General features: G+C 38.3%; 1 non-coding gene across 1 annotated transcript; it reads right to left on the bottom strand.

The window, feature by feature from the left end:
* Positions 1 to 3,869: 3,869 nt before the first annotated feature.
* Positions 3,870 to 3,975, bottom strand: LOC145625725 (small nucleolar RNA R71). The gene has a single exon (XR_014110632.1). It is a non-coding gene; the product is annotated as a small nucleolar RNA R71 (small nucleolar RNA).
* Positions 3,976 to 6,584: the final 2,609 nt, after the last annotated feature.

Genomic DNA, 6,584 nt, shown 5'->3' with positions numbered 1-6,584 from the left:
CTAATAATTATGAACCCACCATCAGAATAATACACTTGTTCCAAGGACACTATTCCTTTCAGTATTTTAATATTTTTCTTATTCCGGATGTAGGCTATGCTGCGGGTAAACGGTCTTAAGAGGCTGTTTAATGAGAAGACCAAGGAGGTAAAAGCTGCAAATGCTCGGGCCGCCTCTTCTTTAGATATGTCTGCTTTTGAAGTTTTTAAAAATGAATAAATGACAATTGACATCCTATATTCTAAGGCGACCGCCAATCTGCAGGTCAAGTAGGATCTTGACGCAGCAAAGAGGCGGGTCACCGAGCTAGAGAAAGAGGTGAAAGGCCTCAAGGCTAAGCTTGAGCTCCTCAAGGAAGTGGAAAAGGAGGCAGAAGGTCTCTGCGGTAAGGTCAACAAGCTTCTCAAGAGGCTGTGAAACCAGGAAACCTAACTTCAAACCAAATACCGGTCAAGGGCCAAAGAGGAGAAGGAAACCTTGGTGAAGCAGATGATGGAAGACAACGACTTTATCATGCGGATGGCCTAGGAGTCTCTCTTCCCTGACAAAAACTTTAAAGTATGGAAGAAATCATTCGAGTTGGCTCTTCTAAGTTCAACGCCTAGCTTATGCAGGAAGTTGAGGAGGCGACAAAAAGGGAGGAAGAGGAGGAGGATGAGTCGGACTTAACAGAGGGGTCGTTTTCCAGGGGGTCAGATCACGAGGAGGAGCATGATGAAGGAATCCAGGAACAGCTATCCAAGGGACACATGGATGGGACAACTTTTAATACTAAAGTGAACTCCCCTGATGCTTAAGATTTTGTTTTTTCTGTGGCTGTATGGTCATTTGTTGTTTCTGTCGGCCTGTGCGCCAAGTAATCTTGTCTTTTACTGACTAAGGGGTTGGGTAACTTAACAATTTCTGCCGGTTATAGCGATCAACTTTTACAGTCGTCCATGGGGGCGACTAGTTAATTTAATGAAGCATCCGGTCAAATGACCTGTTTTTATCATACTTGTCTTTAAAAAATTTTAATGCTTTCAGTTTTATTTGCCATGCATATATTTAGGCTAAGGTTTTAGTTATACTATATCCTATGTGATTGTTTGCGATACCGGATGTCTTTTCCCCAAGCTGTCTGTTCGCTTGGTTTCAAAAGGTAGGTTGATTGACTTAGAAATTGTTGATACTTAAAAAGATTATGATCAGGTTCTAAGACAATCAATCACTATTGTGATAGCCCCAAACCAAGCGGATAGTCAGTCATCCTGAGCAGACGGGTATCCACTTGAAATATCTGATCATAGGCCTCAATGAATTATTAAGTCTCTTGACTTAAACTTTTAATAGAGATATGAAATATGGTCGTTTGTCTTTCCTTAAGGCAGTAACAGGCGCATCATATGAATATAAAAGCCTCTAAAATGAAATGGTTTTAGGTTTCAAATTAGATTAAGTCGAACAGCTGCGAGCGTTATCTTAATCCAGATAGTCGCTAGGGCCGTTTGTTTTTATTTATAGATCAATGTACCAACCGAATGGGAGATGCTCTTGATGAGCGTCATTTATGGCGCTCAATAAAACAAGATTTATGTCCTTTTTCTTTATTTTCTTTCTACATTTTCATATAATATTCTTAGTTTTCCTTGGTTTTTCATTTTAATAACTCATTTTGGGTTTGGATTACTTTTTATTAGTTTTCATGATTTTAGTCCTTAATTCATAGTTATAGTTTTATTTCTTTTATTTTTTTTGATGAGTGTCATTTATGGCACTCATTTGGTTCTTTTTAGGGTGAATTTCATGTTATTGTATAGCTCTTTACTTAGCTTTTCCTTAACTTTACTCTTTATTTCTTTTAGTTTGCATTTTCTTAGTTGGATTTCTTTCTTTATGCATTTCTTGGTTTATTTTGTTATTTTCTCTTTTATTTGCTTGTTTTCCTTTATTTTTCAGGTTAAGGTCGTTACCCAAGTTTCCCGAGGCCTCTTCCCAAGTTTGGCATTGATTAGGATGTTAAATGTTCTCCATTTGGAGCTCAAGCATGGAGAAGTGCAAGTTCCTAAAGTCCTTAAGTTGTGCATTCAAGCTGTGGGGGCATGATTTCTTGTGTTGAACCCATAAACATGGAGTTTAGAAACTGTAAGGTCCCGTGTTTATCAAGATCATTAAGTGGGCGCGCGTGGCTATGGCGCGGGCTGGTGGCGCGGGCGCGCCTCTCTCGGGCGCGGGCGCGCCTGTCTGGGTCTCTGTTCTGTACCCTGATTTGCGCGGTCGCGCTCTCCCTTATAGTTGGTTGCGCCTGTACGGGTTTAGTTGGGGACGATCTAACTAACTTCTCTTAGTTAGTTTTACTATATATAGGTTATCATTCTATTTTTAGAAAAAGAATATTTTTTAGAAATTAGAATAGAATTAGAATTAGAATTTTAGAGAGAGAAACTCTAGATTGTAGAGAGAGAAGTTCTTGATTGATTATTGAATATTGGTAATTCTAGCATTTTCTACATTGAATTGAAGCAAGTTTTTAAGGATTTATTTTTCTTTAATGCAATCTTTAGCATATCATTTCAATTGCTTTGTTGATTGTTCAAATTTGAATTGAATTTGTGATTGAATTAGTTTTATTGATTGGATGATGATGAAATTGTTGATTAGCTTAGTTTTGATCTTGATTTCAATGGATTGTTAGTAGTTCTCTTGCTAGGGGAATAGTGAAGCATATATGAGTAATGGATTGATGCTAATTGGGGGAAATTGATGGAGTTGATGTTGTGATTAAATTGGTTGATTGATTAAGTGCATTTGTGTGATTAATTGAGGAGTAGCTAACTTTGATTGTTACACTTGAATGCATTGTAAGCTCGCATTGATACGGAAAATTGATTTTTTCCTTGCTTTTGTCGATTAAGTAGGTTTGTAAGGTTCCTAGTTAGAGTCTCTCATAGTTGACGCTAGCTTGAGCTCTAGGAGATTAGCCTATCTTACTCTCTTGATTGCTTAATTTATTTTCTCTCGTAACACTCGACTTAGTCATCTCTAATCTCGATTAGCTATATCCATTCCGACTATCTGCGGATCCTAACCCTAGTGCTTGATAAATTTGATTTCATTTTGATTGTTTGGAATACACACACCTTAATTCATTGCTTCGAAATAGCTTAGCATTGACATTAGCATTCACCTCCCATTCCTAGTGGTTCGACCCTCGACTAACTCTATGCTTGGTATAGGGGTGTGTTTAGAGATTACAAATTTTGTTTTTAATGAGGGTAGATTAGTTTTCAACGACCTAGTCTCCGCCCTAGATAAAAAATGGTGCTGTTGCCGGGGAATGGAATAGATGATTGCTATTGTTGTTGAGTCTATTTCCCATTATTTGCAAAAATACAAAAACAATTTTCTTCTTTAGGTTACATTTGTAGTCGTGCTACTAATAGTTTGAGAATTGCGTGTGCAAGTGAATATGGGAGAAGCTCAAAGGGTTACATTGAAGGAGTTGGGTACTCCGGGTGCATACAGGTATGAGAGCGGGATTGCTCCATTATTGATTTCAGATAGTGATTTTGAAATCAAGCCAGCAATGATCACTTTGGTCGAGAGGCGACAATATAGTGGTGCATTGAACGAAAGTCCTCTCAACCACCTTAAGGAATTTGAGAAATATTGCAACACTATTAGGGTGAGTGGGGTTGCAAAAAAGTTTATAAGGCTCAAATTGTTCCCTTTTTCCCTCATAGGGAAAGCCTTGGAATGGTTGGACAAGGTAGTCATAGGGAGAACCTTGGAATGGTTGGACAAGGTAGTCAAGCCGAGTTCTTTATGAACATGGGACGATGTTACCAAAGGATTCTTATCTCGAGTCTACCCCCAAAAGAAAACGGCGGAAGCTAGAACTTTGATCCAAAATTTCAAGCAAAGGATTAACGAAAATCTCTATGAAGCATGGGAGAGGTACAAAGAGTATCAAAGAGAGTGCCCTCACCACGGAATTCCAAATTACCAAATAATTCAAATATTCTATGGTTGTTTGAGTCCTCAAGGTAGGTCGAGTTTAGATGCCGGAGCCGAAGGCCCAATCATGAAAAAGATGGTGGAAGAGGTTGTTGATGTGATGGATGATGTGGTGAGGAACTACATGAGTTTGCAAGAGGTTGAGGAAGAGTCAACAAATGAGTGTGCCTTGGTTGATCAAGTCAATGCCATCAACAAATTGCCTACTCTACTTTTGGACTTAGGGAAGGAGGTGGCTTCCATCAAAGCTAAGCTTGAAAATTCATCTTCACAAGCACAAGGTCTTCCCTCCCAATTTAAGGGGAGAGGTACATCTCCTTACTCTGACCCTCTTCTCCCTTCTTGTTGCATGATTAGAGAATGTTTGGTTTGTGATTTATGCGGAAGAAATGATCAATATGCTTCTAATTGTCCAAATGTTTCTTGTGATGAATACGATGAAAATGAAAATGTGCATGTGAATTATGTTGGTAATAGTTATTTTGGATCAAGATTTAATGCTCAAAAGAATGTTAGAAATAGGAACTATCACAACCATGGGAGCTACGATAATTATAACAAAAATAGTTGTTATAGGAACCAAGTAACCCAAGGGTTTCGTGGTAAGCATAACAACTTTGGTTGTAATGATCAAAGATACGGCTAAGAATATGGGGATCATAACCAAGGTTATGGTAATCATAGTCAAAATTCCGGCCAAAATCTTGGTAAAGGTAATTAGAGTAACCAAAGTAGAGGAAAATTTCAAAATGATGCTCAAAGGGGTTCCTCACCCAAATTTTCTACAATAACTCAATGCCAAAGTGATGATTTCTATGATCAACAATTTCAATCTATGAGTAGGCTAGAGAATTTCATGGTAGATCAAGCCAAGAAGTTGGACGATTACATATCATCTAGTGGCAAAATGTTTCATGGCCTATTAACTCATGGAAAGATGCTTGCGAACCAAATCATTCAACTAGCTAACCCTTTGAAAGATTGTGCTAGCCCATCTTCTATACCCTCTCAAGGAATTGATCCTAAGGAACCGGCTTGTTCTATCACCATTAGGAGTTATGAGGTCCTTGAAGAGAGTTTCCCTAGGAAAAGTAAGGAGGGCGAAGAGGAGAGTGATTCGAGCGAAGAGAATAAGCATGAGGAGTCTAGCAAGATGAGTGAGAAATCTAATGAAGAGGAAAAAGAGAAAGAGAAGAAGAAAGATGAGGTTTATAAGCCCAAACTTCCATACCCCCAAAAGTTCAATGGGCACAAATTGGATGAGCAATTTGGACAATTCATTGAGATGCTTAAGAAAATTCATCTTTCTATTCCTTTCACCGAAGTCTTGGAATAAATGCCAAACTATGCTAAGTTTCTTAAGGAAATTTTGAGCGGTAAAAGAGATTGCAATATGGTGGAACCGGTGAATTTGGGGGAGTGTTATAGTGCCTTTATCCATAATGACTTACCCCAAAAGTTGAAACACCCCGGGAATTTCTCCATTCCTTGAAAAATCAAAGGAAAATTGTTCCAAAATGCCCTTTGTGATCTCGGTGCTAGTGTAAGTATCATGCCTTATTTCGTCTTCAAGAGACATAAGATAGGTAAGCTCCTTCCATCTAACATGACCCTTCAATTAGAAGATAGATCTATTAATTTCATAAAGGGAAGAGTTGAGGATGTTCCCCTTAAGATAGGAGAATTCACAATTCCCGTCGATTTCATTGTGCTAGAAATTGTGGAAGATGACCACATTCCTATCATCTTAGGAAGACCTTTCTTAGCAACCTCGTGAGCTTTTATTGATGTTAAGGGAGGTTGTATTACTTTGAGAGTTGGTAACAATGAGGAAAGTTTTGAGCTATAGCCGATGCATGAGTCTTTGTCTTTTGTGAAAGGAATCATGTGTGTTAATTCCCCTCGCTCCATTGATAATGTTTGTATGATTGATTCTTCAACTAACGATATTCTTAAAAATTGTGATGATGTGCTTTTGAGTTTTGATTGCAAGAAGGTTAGTGAAGAGAAAATTGAGGTTCCCAAGCTCATAGACGAGGAGGAAATTGACATTCCTCATTGGTTTGAGCTTTACCCTCAAGAGGAGGACGATGATCCTAAGAGTGTTGATGGTGTGAAACCATCTACAAAGAGGAACAAGGTAAAGAAAAAAGCACGAGCTTCTAGGAAAAAGAGAAAGAGAATGAGGTTATGGAAAGAGAAGCTTGCTTTTGAGGAGTCATCGAATGAAGTCTCATTAAGCAACAACGAGAAGTTGCTAGAAATTGAAGAGAAATTTGATCCTTCCGCCACTTTGAAAAAGGTGGTGTTCTTTGGCCCTCCATGATTTGGAGGAAGGGTCAAGCTTAGGACCATAAGCAAGCGCTTCCCGGGAGGCAACCCGGAGATTTCTAACCTTTTCTTTTGATTTCCATTTTTCTTAATTTTCTTTCTTTTAGTTTCTTTTCTTTTCTTTCACTTGTTTTTCTTTTGGGTTTATAGGTTGAATAGTTGGAGTTGGATTACATCAAGTGAGAACGAGCAATGGAATAGTGTTTCGCAGTTTTTGAAGTGATTATATTCGATTTTATAGAAATTTTCAAGTAAAA

This window comes from Chenopodium album, chromosome 3 (genome assembly GCF_948465745.1).
Source record: "Chenopodium album chromosome 3, dcCheAlbu1.1, whole genome shotgun sequence".
In the NCBI taxonomy this organism is placed as follows: domain Eukaryota; kingdom Viridiplantae; phylum Streptophyta; class Magnoliopsida; order Caryophyllales; family Amaranthaceae; genus Chenopodium; species Chenopodium album.
This window is presented reverse-complemented; position numbering and strand designations above follow the sequence as displayed.